The sequence below is a fragment of the Pinus tabuliformis genome, chromosome 4_1 (assembly GCF_031772625.1).
Source record: "Pinus tabuliformis cultivar Carrire ecotype Pingquan chromosome 4_1, CPIR1, whole genome shotgun sequence".
Lineage (NCBI taxonomy): Eukaryota > Viridiplantae > Streptophyta > Pinopsida > Pinales > Pinaceae > Pinus > Pinus tabuliformis.
In genome coordinates this window covers 313,960,063-313,971,680 of record NC_142303.1, presented here as the reverse complement: position 1 = coordinate 313,971,680, position 11,618 = coordinate 313,960,063, and the positions used below count along the sequence as shown (strand labels likewise).

The 11,618-nt window shown below is 36.2% G+C and overlaps 1 long non-coding RNA gene across 2 annotated transcripts; it reads right to left on the bottom strand.

Moving 5' to 3' along the window:
* Positions 1-3,092: 3,092 nt before the first annotated feature.
* Positions 3,093-11,253, bottom strand: LOC149175542 (uncharacterized). 2 transcript variants are annotated; one of them, XR_016258013.1, is made up of 3 exons: positions 10,769-11,253; positions 4,520-4,738; positions 3,093-3,670 (listed from the first exon to the last, which is right to left on the bottom strand). It is a non-coding gene; the product is annotated as an uncharacterized LOC149175542 (long non-coding RNA). The 2 variants fall into 2 exon arrangements; XR_016258012.1 differs by having other exon boundaries at positions 3,093-4,738.
* Positions 11,254-11,618: the final 365 nt, after the last annotated feature.

The window sequence follows — 11,618 nt, the reverse complement described above, 5'->3', positions numbered from 1 at the left end:
AGATGTATTTAAAAAGGAAAAAAAATATAAATTGTTTCTTTAGAAGATTCTAATTCTATTTTTATATATATTTTTAAAGAGTTTTAGCATTTTATTTAATTTTACATATTTAAACATACATATTTGAAAGAATTATTTATATTTTGTGAGTGTATAAATGCATTAACCTTAACTTCTATGAGTTGACTTATTTACAGATTTAGTATTCTGTCTTTGAAGATCTTATGCATCTATATATATTTGACAAATAAGATCAATCTTTCAATTAATTCTTTCACATACTGAAGATTAACCACCTTTGCTGGTTTGAAACATTGATCTAAAAATAAATTGAATGCAATGGATCCAGAAGAAAATCTACACAAATTTAGTGTTTGTTTTGTATAACATTATTTATATTTTCTGAACCCATTGAATGGGTTCACTATAACTTTGTTACAAATTTAGCATTTATTTTTTATAATTAACAAGTTTGAAACTCAACTCATTTAATGGATATTTTAACATACACAACTATGTACCTACAATACTTTCTAATGATAGTTTGCAAATAAAAATATAGAAAGTTTTCAAGATTTACATAAAATTACATTCTAAATAATTTATGATGCAATTTATGTTAAGTAAATATTTTTTAATTATACATAATATAAAGATATTAATTTTATGTAATATTAATTTAAATATTTCTATTTAATATAATTTCAAAAAAAAAATTGTATTGAAATTTGATTTTTATATAAAATAAAGTTTATATACATTTTAATTTTACTTCACAATTTGTTCTGTATTGATAATTGACGAATGGATTTGATGAAGAGTGAATATCCTCAGCATATTCTTGGTCTGAGTGTTTAATCCATGCATATGAAAATGAAAAAGAAAACATGTGGCAAGATTTAGTGTGGAAGTGTTGGTGGCTGCCTTAACATGTTCTGAAAGTTAGTTCATTAATATAGGAAAAAGTTAATATTAATATAGTTGTTGTTAAAAGAACACATTAAAGTTAAAGTTGAATCTTATTGTCTTGCTATATTTATCTTCCATGGAGTGGATGACTAAGGTGGAATAAATAGAATTACTTCATGAATGCACAAAAATCGCCATGTATGTTGTTATGTTGTTAAAAGAATATGTTTAAGTTAAATGTTATTGTCTTACTCTATACTCTATTTTCCTTCAATCAACTCGATGACGAAGGTGGAATAAAAAAAAAAAATCTTATTGGAAGTTAACAAACTTTGGGGTGCGGTGGATTGGAAAATGGTTACCATCATCGTGGATGCTGAGATCACTTGGATGCTTGCCGAGTTTCATATTTTATGGAACTTCGGTTGTTTTATTCTTCTTTGTTCGACTTATCTACTGGGATTGAATTACGAATTGCGTGGGTGGGGTGTGCTTCTTAAGGTTTGTGTTAGAAACCAATAATACAGTTCAAAGGAATACTACAGTGGTCGCATGTTGTTTGTCTTCAAATGAGTAAAAATATTGAACGATATTTTATATTCAAAGTATGAATTGGCATGTTAATCTAGCTATTTAGTGCAGGAGTTGTTAATATGAAAACAAATATTGTGTCTATTGTGCCTATTTAGTGTGCGTACTGTGCATGTTAATAGGAAAATATGATTGGTCTCTAGCTTAGAAACACGGGTTAATCCTTTGGCCTGGCCTAGCAGTGACCTAGTCAAAAGGCAGCCATGAGATCTATAATAATAATATGCAAATTTATTTAGATTTTAAAGGAAATGTTTAAGTAATAGTATGCTCTACTTTAAAAAAACAACTATGAAAACTTTGCATTTTTCTATTAAGAGAAAAGTTAAGTTGAATTAGACAGTTTAATATTAAGAGAAAAGTTAAGTTGAATTAGACAGTTTGATAATTTATAGAACACCAAAACAGAAGTGAATCAGAGAATGGAAATTTGATTTTTAAAAAGTAAGAAAATATTCGTTTATTTTCGTAGATTTAAGAAAATAAATAAAAGATAGCGAATAAAATAGTTGTTGTAAAAAAGACAAAACAGAATAAAATAGTTGTTGTAACAAAGATGAAACAAAACCAACAAATGAAAACTAGACTTCTCTGTAATATATTTAAAATAGGCGCATAAAATTGACTCTTGGTACAAAACGAAAACAAAAAATAGAAGAATCAAATAACAACACTTTGTGGCCACATTTGGGCGTAGTGTATAATTTGTACCAAGCTATTGATTAAAAGCCTAAGAAAATACCTATAGGGAGGAAATCTAGAAACCGCAATGAAAATAACACAAAATTTATGAAACCTGGAAAGAAGAAATATGTGTGGAGGTCAGCTTGTCAGCCCTGTTACTCTAGTTTGCAAATGTGCTCAAAGATGAGAAGAAAACACTAGAGCAGGGTCGAAATACAAACTTGTACAATCACCTATATAGAAACAAGGGAAGCTGCATCGTAGCAAGTCCCTGCCAAGTTACTTTTACAAGTTACTGCCACTGCATTAAAGAGTTGCCCAGCAACAATGTAGCCTAGCTGTAGAGCTTCTGATACAAAGCAAAATGCAGCTTCTGTATATAAACTTTTACAGTATTGGAAGGAACTGAGTTTTTAAGAAGCAAAATGCAGCTTCTGTATATAAACTTTTACAGTATTGGAAGGAACTGAGTTTTTAAGAAGCAAAATGCAGCAAGCATCGTTGAAATCAGAGATAGCAAATTGACATTGATTTTTGTTGCATTGAGTTGCTTTCATAAGAGCAAAAGGTAGGCAAAAGCCTTAATGACAAAACTATTACACACTGCAGTCGATCTGATTCAAGTTCTTATCTAACTTATGAAGTTATTAGGACATTGATAGCAAAAGGCAGGCAAAAGCCTTAATGACAAAACTATTACACACTGCAGTCGATCTTATTCAAGTTCTTATCTAACTTATGAAGTTATTAGGACACCCTGCGTGAAGTTGAGCCTGTCTGACAGTAGCTGCACTGGATCTGTTGCTGGTTCTGTTTGATCCAAACCCATAACCATATCTACGAGATTGGCCCCCCTTGCCAGGGCTTCACGAAATAATTCATGCTAATGCTGCCGTACAAGAAGAAGATGAAGGAGTACCCTCTTCACCCGCATATATGAAACAGACGGTCCTACCCGCGCAGTCCGCCAAGTTCTCACCAAATGAGAGAAGAGAAAGTCCCCTTCACCACATGCCGAGAAAGAGAGGATATGTTCGCCATGTGCCATATGAGAGGCCTAGAGGCTCCCGAAACTGTAATCTACTGTAGGCCGAGAGATACATGATGTCTGCAGTTGAGCAGAGACGGTGATGGCGGATCCAAATGCATATTTGTAGCATCCGTTGTACACCTGTAACAGAGAAAGAAGCGGGGAAATAAGACAATGCGGTAGATAATGCAAAAGAGATTCTAACTCACAAATGAATATATTGTTTCAGTAATAGCAAACTGACATTGATTTTTGCTGCATCGAGTTGTTTTTCTTTGTTTTTCAGATTAATTCACAACACGGCTTAATAAAAATAGCTAAGAGCAAAATGTAGGCAAAGCCTTAATGACAAAACTATTTCACATTGCAGTCGAGCAGAGACGATAGACGCATAAAAAATGCGAGGTGCAGCGCCATGGTGGACCCAAATGCATATTTGAAGCCTGCGTTGTACATCTGTAACAGAGAAGGAAGCGGGGAAATAAGACAATGCGTAAGATAATGCAAAAGAGATGTTAATTTTTTTTTGGTTTCTTTTTTCTTTGTCTTTCGACTTTTGCGATGTCAATAATCAGAAGAGTCATGAGAATAAGTGCTAAGAGAAACAATGCTGTGAGTTCAGTAAGTTGGCTTATGCTAATGGATTCCATGTTATGTGAAGCGGGGAGGTGTATGTGAATATCCAGGTGCAGAGGAGGTCAATTTATACAAAAGTTCAATGTGTTTGTAAGGTGGTTTTAAGTGTGAATGGAGCTAAAATACTTGAGGTGCAATTAAGTGGTCGATAAGACATGGGGAGCGAATGGCATGTGGAATGATGTATTTGGCAGCAGAAGTGATGTATCTGACATCCGGCAATCTTGGTGGTAGATTGGGTGCGACAGGAGATCTATGTCAATATCTAAGTGCAGAAATAATCTTGAAGATCAGATTGGATCAGGCCAGTATTTAATGATGGGCATATCGATCTGACATGGGGAGCAAATGGCATATGGAATGATGGATGTGGCGGCAGTAATAAATGCGAAATTAGGTGCCCCTTTGAGTGTGCGGCGGTAGATTAAATATGATCAGTATTTAATGATGGGCATATCGATCTGACATGGGGAGCAAATGGCATATGGAATGATGGATGTGGCGGCAGTAGTAAATGCGAAATTAGGTGCCCCTTTGAGTCTGTGGCGGTAGATTAAATATGATCTGTAAGCATAAGTAAGTATACTCATTAATTCTTAGCAAGTTGAGAAGCAGGGTAGCTTAGAAAGGCAGAAATGATATGCCATACTCCAATTGTGCGACTCTCACCAAGTTTCTTTCCTTCTGCTTCTTGTTCCAACAATGTGATTTCATCGCAAAATGCTACATAGCACACTTGAATTTCATCCACTTAAATCAGAACTACTCTGATTTAATAGCAAATCAGAATAACTTAAGAGTTATCATAAATCTTTTATCTTCAAGATCAATATCAAAGCCTGGACGTTCACTATAGAAACCACAGTGTACAGTTGTTGTCTCCTGTACCTAAACAGAAAACCAGTCCACAAAATTTAAATACAAGTGTTGAGATTAGGCACCGCAAAAAATTGTAAGTGTATTTAGTTATGCATATGACAAACCATGTAACAGTTTAGAACATCAGACTCACAATCAGTTAAAGTGTCATGCATCCAGCCAAGCATACGGAACAAATTGTTGAGCTAACATACTGTTGAATCAAAAGCAGTAAGTGTATTTAGTTATGCATATGACAAACCATGTAACAGTTTAGAACATCAGACTCACAATCAGTTAAAGTGTCATGCATCCAGCCAAGCATACGGAACAAATTGTTGAGCTAACATACTGTTGAATCAAAAGCAATATTTGGCCAAAGTTCAAACATTTGGGTCCCCACAAAAATCTCAGAAATATCTGGGCCGAAGGATTTCCACATGTTTAGGTGTGTTGCCAGCTTATGTGAAGCATCTCTACAGGCACCTACTTCATACACAGGAAATGCAAGTCAGATGTCTTTAGGCATGGTCTCAGCAGATTTATCACAAAACTCAGTTGTGTCCGAAATATCCCCACAACAATCAAGTCTGCATGTCAGATTTAGTGTTCCTATTATTATGACTGTTGATGATGAAATTACAATTTCTAAATGATTGCATAGATTCTGGTATGGTATGTATTCTGGGTGATAATATAGTAAGAGCAAGAAGCGAATCTAATGCAAAAGAAATAAAAAATTGCAGACACCGTGCTTTCTTGATTAACACCAAAACCTGGAAAGATTTATGGTTTGGCAAAGTCGGTCGGAGCTCTTGCAGACATGAATGGCCCAATTGGTGAAGTGCTAAAAGGGACAGAGCATGCAAATGGTCTGATTCTAGAAAGGATAACTAGTCCCTTAGGTGTGCTGCTTATAATTCTTGAATACCGACCAGATGCTCTGATTCAGGTAGCTTCATTAGCAATTCGAAGTGGAAATGGACTTCTTTTTAAAGAAGGCAAAGAAGCAGCTCACTCAAATACTATTTCTAATAGGCTGGTGTCAAAACTAAAGGAATCAACAAAAATTTAGTGCTCGGTCATACGGTTGGTGTCTATCATGTATATGTAGACAAACCAACTGATTTGGATATGGCAGTTTTGGCATCCTCTGGGGATTTGTTCGAGGGCACTAAAGCTTAAAGCAGCGCATAGAAGAATGGATAGATGTCCCTTTAATGCTCTGATCATCTTTTCAATAGTATATATGCAGATATTGCCAAACTTGTAGAGTGATTCTGACTTACACTTGACTTGAGTATAGTCAAACTTGAAGGAGTAGGCTTAACTCTGCTTCTTCAAAAAGCACAGTCAAGCACGGGAGTCAACTAGGGCTAAAAAGAATATGACAACACTGCTACTGGAGTTCTTTAGAACATAACATACTAGTTTCAAGGATGAACTATATTCAAGTGCCCCAACCGTCAGTAGCAACACTTTTGTCCAGCTGACTAGTCAATTCTTTGTTCCAGATTAATATTAAAAAATATGTAATAGCTCTGATTCAGGTAGCTTCATTAGCAATTCGAAGTGGAAATGGACTTCTTTTTAAAGAGGGCAAAGAAGCAGCTCGCTCAAATACTATTTCTAATAGGCTGGTGTCAGAACTAAAGGAATCAACAAAAATTTAGTGCTCGGTCATACGGTTGGTGTCTATCATGTATATGTAGACAAACCAACTGATTTGGATATGGCAGTTTTGGCATCCTCTGGGGATTTGTTCGAGGGCACTAAAGCTTAAAGCAGCGCATAGAAGAATGGATAGATGTCCCTTTAATGCTCTGATCATCTTTTCAATAGTATATATGCAGATATTGCCAAACTTGTAGAGTGAGTCTGACTTACACTTGACTTGAGTATAGTCAAACTTGAAGGAGTAGGCTTAACTCTGCTTCTTCAAAAAGCACAGTCAAGCACGGGAGTTAACTAGGGCTAAAAAGAATATGACAACACTGCTACTGGAGTTCTTTAGAACATAACATACTAGTTTCAAGGATAAACTATATTCAAGTGCCCCAACCGTCAGTAGCAACACTTTTGTCCAGCTGACTAGTCAATTCTTTGTTCCAGATTAATATTAAAAAAATATGTAATACCTTGCAAAAATAAACAACTTGAATGCTACCACAATGTTGCAAGCATGCTCTCTCCCAATCCAGGAACGCTATAATGATTGTAACTGACTTTATTACACTGAAATGAGAATTCTTTGCTTAAGAAACAATAGGTCCACCAAAGCCGCACAGGACTAGCTCCTGGCCTGAAGTGGATGGAGTGACTCATTGACTGGGTGATCAGCCCATGCAGGGTGAAGCACACACCAGCCTGTTTGCACATAGAAACTGGCCCATGAGGGGTGAAACATGTTACTTTGGGGATTTGAACCTTGGTGAGAGGATTAACACTAACACTGGTTAACCATTGAACCATAGTCAGTTTTCCCATTAAAAATTCGGAAAAGGCATATGAGGTTTCAATGCGGCCTTTTGCAGTGGAAACTGCACTATCTTTCTAGGAGAAGCAGTGCTGGGCAGCACACAGAAAGTTGTAATGTTCTGCGGTCATTCATTCACATCTGAGGCATAAAATTTAGCTGCACCTTTTGCATAATTTCACCTCACCTTTGACTACTGATCTTTGTTGTTTGTATAATTCTGCTTGAATGTCATTTCAAAATGTGTAAACACAGAAAACGAACTGGGATTTGTAGGATAAGCAGAGACATAAGTTTGGCAATGAAAAATCAGTACTAGAAAGAAAAACTGACAAAGGAAATAGCATGACGTTGTATAAGAACAGATTCTCCTTAAAATAAGCTTTTTCTCAGTGTTCCAAGCAATTATTCATTTTGTCTTGATTCATGATATGTATATCCATGTATTTCTACGATAACCATATGCTTGACTTTCAGTTCACAAAAATAACATCTAAAATATAAGAAAATAAGAGCGAAGGAAAGCTTCAAGTTAAAATGGCTCTAACCTGATATGACCACCTTTGTGAGGACAAGTTTTCCATCTCAAAATGGGGCCCAATATTCTTTACCACAAACAACGAAATTCTGAGTAACTTGAGAGAAGTGTAACAGTAATAAGTAATTATACACCATCCATTTGTCGGTTGCTATATTAAACAACCAACAGTAAAACCTAATTATCAAACAGTTCAAGTTTAAGTTGTAGCTCATAGACACACGTGTCTGTCACTAGTTTGAAATCTACCCAACAAAAAATTGAAGGCATGGAACATGAGCAGCGGCTTAAAAGTTTTTGAAGCCAACCTGTAGACCACCCGTCATATTCAACAGAGAAATTTTAAGTTGTAGCTCATAGACACACGTGTCTGTCACTAGTTTGAAATCTACCCAACAAAAAATTGAAGGCATGGAACATGAGCAGCGGCTTAAAAGGTTTTGAAGCCAACCTGTAGACCAACCGTCATATTCAACAGAGAAATTTTGTTTGTTCCAACATTTAACTTAACACTATAGTCCTGACCATTAAATATGACTCTCTCTTACTTGGTGGAAGTTCCCAACGGACGTAACAACAGGATCACCACCAACTAAAGCAGTCTCACAGAGCTTTATGGCTTTGTGTAATTCCTTAATATGGCCCCATTTTGGCTGTCTAATCAGCCTTGCCAAAGAGAAAGAGTCGAAAGCAACAGGTTGTCTTCAAAGGTCAGAATCCATTTCACTATTCACAAGGCTGGATATTGAAAGGAAAATGCAAGTTGCTTGCAATATACTTATGTTGTACTATTAGTGTGTTTTAAGTATCTATCTGTCAATATTGTTCCACAAGAAGAATGTTCTCTTATTAGGGGCACTGGGCCGAAGGATTTCCACATGTTTAGGTGTGTTGCCAGCTTATGTGAAGCATCTCTACAGGCATCTACTTCATACACAGGAAATGCAAGATCAACTCTAGACATCTTGGGTCACTGGGGACTTTGTCTTTCTCCACCCAAAAACCCTTAACGATACTAAGATGCCATAAAATATCCATGCTTGGTAAAATTAGTATGATACAAGAAGCAGGAATAAAAGTAAAACCCAAAAGCAACAAGAGAGGTATTAGTATGAATTGAACTTGCCGACGTAGCCAGAAAAAAAAGCATGAAAATGATTAACCTGAGTCCACAAAGTAGAATAGGGGTGTAAATAATCCATGACAGTAAGAAATTACCTCAAGAAAATAGGATGAATGTCACTTTGACAATGAGAGAAATCCAGTAAATGGCCACCTAGTTACACTCAACACCAACCGACATACTCAGTGTGTTTTTGCCGAAATCAGGAAAGGAAACTCAAATGAACAACTTGCCAAGTGAGAGTGAGATGTTAGGCCTCTCAAAGATGCCCCTAAATCCTCTGATGGATTTGGATATGTGTAACCTTTTGATAGAGTTGTTGGGCTTCTGATTCCAGTGCCATAGGATAGGCCATAGATGGCTTAGCTCGACCTATCATAATTGCTGCATTGGTTTTGCATACAATGCAGAACGAAAGCAATGTTTATCAACAAATGTGCACATAATACATCTAGTTATGGATACATTTTCCTATCATAAATAGGAGTGTCTGATTTGGACTTTAAAAACAAATGCAATTTGATATGACAAATCCAACACCAGATAACAGATGAAGTTTCTAAGACAGTGAGTTACTGAGATTGTAACTCTGCTCGGGACGTGGCATTCAGAGTAATAGAGAGACCTCGCTATGCAAACGAAGACAGAGCTTTATATGAAATATGCAAAACAACCGCATGGAATTATGGACCACACAGTCTAATAGCAATAATAGTTAGTCATTGAAATGTGCTTGGGACAAATTACAGAAAGAAGATCTTGAGCTGAAAGAGAAAGATCAAAAGGCAATTGAGGTTACCAAGGCCAGGGTAGAATCAGAAAAGCAGCAACTTATGGCTGTAGCAGATCAGGCATTGTCAACTTGTTCAGAAAAGGAACAAGAACTGTATATTGCACAAAAAGAATTAATTCTCAGTATTTTTAAGGGAAAACACTACCTTGTGAAAAATGTGCGCATTCGATTACCCATGCACTAAATTCTTCCTAATTAATAGTAGTAACATTAATAGTAGTACCTTAGCTTATATTTGAGGCATTTTTTTCTTTCACTGTGATTTATATCGATTTCAGGCACGTACATTTCTGTAAATTCGTTAAACTTGTATTTGAGGCAACAGAATTGGTTAATTCGGTGAAGTAGGTCATTGGTTTAAGAAAACAAAAAAAGATATGTATTACTTAAATTCTATCTGCTTGGGTTACACAAATTTGTTATCTTACGCAAATTTGTGTATGAATTAGCCATAGCGAACCATATCAGATAATTGTAAGTTCTTATTTCAATTGAGTTGAATTAAATGGTTAGAATTTCCTCTTATCTTAAAATAACTGAATTATTCATTGGTCTAGTTTCTTTTTGTTTTAGTTTGTTTCTGTGTATCTTTGTCTAGCCTATGGAAATTATAGTGACTTTATACAGACTATCTTTTTGTATTGAGAAAATCATTTGATTTAATAAATAAAAGCGGTGCACCGCACAGACATGGAAACATATATCATAGCAACCATACAAGAAAATTCGAGAAAAAAATATCATTTCCGTAGCAAAACATAAGAGAATATAAATGAAGGAAAAAAATTAATACAGAATCACTGACATACATGTAGGCAGCGCTTAAAATTACAGAAAATTGTAATGGAGGCACCGCTTAAAATTACCGAAAATGGTAACAGAGCATAAATGTAAGAAAAACAATTAAAATAAAATCACTGTAATACATGGAGGCATCCATAGGATTGACGAAAATTGAAATATCCGAAGAAAAATCAATGGAAGCTTTCTATGAGTAATAAAACCCATCAACTGAAACCCAAGTTTTATATAAAATATGGAACGACCGTTATAAAACATAATCCAGCTTATAAAATCATGTAATAGTACAAAGATAAACTGCTTGCAAGATTAGAAAACATAAAGAGTACCTGGACCCGGCCGCAAAGTAACGAAGTCGAAATAACAAAGCCGCAAAGTAACGACGAAATGATGTATAAGCTTAGTATATAGCAAAAAAATCAGTTACACGTAGCCCCGATGCTACATGCACAATGTCACCTGGAATGAAATGTGAACAGAAGACAGGTAACCCCCATCAAATCAGTCTATGTGAAGGCGCAACAGATGTTAAGAATCACTCTGAATCACCCTAACCCCCGTCAAATCAGCAGTGAGGGCGCAGCTCTTATGTTAATTGTGATCCTGTTCACGCGTTGGCAGCCAAACTAGCTCTCTTTTACATAGAAGGGGTTCTTCAGGGCGTAGTGTTAATAAGTCTGTAGTCAAATTACCCAGGCGAAAATCCCAGGCACTCTTCTGTTGTGCCCAATCCACCAAAGAGAAGACATTTGTTGTAGATCCATCTCGCCGGTAGAGGACAGGGAGAATGTAGTTGTGATTGACTGGATCTAACCAGTACAAGGGCTGATCTATCGTCTAGTTGCCTCGTTCAGATCTATGAGGAATGCCTTGTTTCAGACAGGGATACGTCCTCCATGTCCCCTGTGGGTATCTTTTTGCCTCTGAGGGTTCATGATCTGGCTGACGGTGCAACCTGCAAATTCCTTGCTTTGTGTAGTCGTCGTGTGCCTTTTCTGCCGTCTCTACTGAGGAAAACCAAACCCTTAAACCCTCGAAATGAAGCCCGTAGGTGACTGGAAGGGTTTTCTCTGATTCAGAGCACGCCCAAAACAATCCATCATTTGCTAATCCATTCCTTCCGCCTTTCCTGAGTTCTTTCGGGAGTTGAATGTGGCCTTTCATGCATTTCCTAGAAGA